This window comes from Sinocyclocheilus grahami, unplaced genomic scaffold (genome assembly GCF_001515645.1).
Source record: "Sinocyclocheilus grahami isolate Dianchi unplaced genomic scaffold, SAMN03320097.WGS_v1.1 scaffold51.1, whole genome shotgun sequence".
Taxonomy (NCBI): Eukaryota; Metazoa; Chordata; class Actinopteri; order Cypriniformes; family Cyprinidae; genus Sinocyclocheilus; species Sinocyclocheilus grahami.
In genome coordinates this window covers 1,487,404-1,489,849 of record NW_015505230.1, presented here as the reverse complement: position 1 = coordinate 1,489,849, position 2,446 = coordinate 1,487,404, and positions in this window count along the sequence as shown.

The following is a 2,446-nucleotide window of genomic DNA, read 5'->3' as shown; positions in this document are numbered from 1 at the left end:
AGTAAAAACACTAATATTGTGAAATATTGTTTCAATTTTAAATAACATTTTTCTATTTGAATCTATTATAAAATGTCATTTATTCCTGTGATGCAAAGCTGAATTTTCAGCATCATCACTCCAGTCTTCAGTGTCACATGATTCTTCAGAAATAATTCTAATATGCTGATTTGCTGCTCAAGAAACATTTCTTATTAATATCAATGTTGATTCATTTTTTCAGGGTTCTTTGATGAATAGAAAATTCAAAATGACAGCATTTATTTAAAATTTGTAACATTATAAATGTCTTTACTGTCACTTTTGGTCAATCATCCTTGCTGGATAAATGTATTAATTTCCCTCCAAAAATTACTTACCTCAATCTTCTGAACAGTGGGTATTTTAGTTTAGTTTTTGAGCTAGCTTTTCTAAACTCTTCAGTTAGAAATAATAAAGGATCTCATGTGATATGAGGGTTCACTGAAGTGTATTTTTCAGACTATGGGGGAGGGTTTGAACTTTGAAGATCCACTGACTTCCCAAAAGAAGGTCCTTAAGCAATTAGAACTTTGTCTGAACCTGTAATGGAAACTTGCAGTGCAAAGTTTATTACTCTCGTTGACTGTGAATAGCATGACTGTATGTTAACGTGTGGCTCTTCAGAAGTGTTGTGAGGACCTATGCGTGGGGTTGGGGTGATTTCATGGACATCTGTTTCTGTTGGTCTCTCATGAGTAGCTCAGACAGGCTTATGTTCTTAATGTCATCTTAAGGAACAAAATACTAGAGAACGCAAGCATAATTAGCTGTTATTATTATTACTAGTAGTAGTAGTATTTTTATTATTAAAAAAATACTTTTATTAAGGAAGGATGCATTAAAATGATCAAAAGTGACTTCATTGTAACAAGAACATAGCACTGTTTTCAACATTGATAATAATAAGAAATGTTTCTTGAGCAGCAAATCAGCAAATCAGAATGGTTTCTGAAGGATCATGTGACACTGAAGACTGGAGTAATGATGCTGAAAATTCAGCTTTGCATCACAGGAATAAATTACAATTTAAAATATGCAAATTGCCTCTGATTAATCTCAAATGATGCTGTCATGCCTGCTTTCAAAAGATAAACGCACTTACACTGTATGGTACTCCTATGGTATTTGAGCTGATTATGTATTTGAGTAGGCTTTAAGATAAACGTGTGTTTACAATGCAGCCTGGGTCACACGCGGAGAACAAGAGGACATTTCGTCCAGAACACCCAATTAGAAGATGCTCACATAATAGACTGTAGAGAACAGAATGAGGAGGCAACCTTCTCATTTATTGAAGGACTGCTAACAGCATCTGAACCATTCTTTTGTTCTTTCTTTCATTTGGAAGGATGTATTGTATGTGTTTGTGACAACACAAATAATTCATTTTGATGGACGTTGCTTTAAGATCTTCAATGAAAAAAAGAAATGCTTTTTGTTAAATTAGTGTCCGCATCAATTCTCTTCCATGATGCAACTGAATACTTCATTATTGCATTTTAAAAATCTCAAGCCAGCCTAAAATGGTTTGCTGGTCTTAGCTAATTTAAGCTGATCTAGGTCTCCTGTCTAAGTCTAGTTTAAGTTGTTGTTGTTTTTCTCAGTAGGGATGTAAAATATTATGTAAACATACTCTCTACTAATTTAAAACTTGCTATTGGCCACCATATTACTTATCAATGTAAACCATTTGTAAACCATTAATATATGTAAATGTCTTTTAAACTATCAATAAATAATGTAAACTATCAATCTAACAGTTAAACAGTAACTGAAGTTAGTTTGAAAAATCACGTTTTTTTGTTTCTGAAAATATATATGAACAAATAGTTTGATTTAATAAAGGAGTATGTGTGTGTGTGTATATATATATATATATATATAATTATTATTATGAAAAAAATCACACTAAAAATAAAACTAACTACAATTAAAATAAAAACAAAACATAAATAAAATAAAACAATCTAATTGAATTCAAATATTTAAAAAAAATTATAATAGTATATTAATGAAACTAAAATAACACTGGCGTATACTGCAGGTGTGATACCTAATAAACCTGTTCAAAGTTTCACTTCAATTTATTGTAGTTATTACAATATATTAGAAAATATTATCATATTGTAAACATTTGTTCACCATATCAGTATAGCTTCCTGAATGCATAACATTCAAACTTTCCTCCTCTAGACGGTAACAAACGCTGTTCTGTAGTCACAGCTGAGTTTGATATACTGTCAGCTTGCGGCTGTGTGTTTCCTCTCACCTGGTTACAGGTGCATGGCAACCTCTCCTGACGTAGACACACACTCAGATGCTAGACTCCCTCCCTCCTGTTTCCTGCCACTGACAGATCCACCTACACCGGCAGTGGGAAAAGTCTCTGATATAAAGGCTGATATATGGACTAGGGGTCTTTATG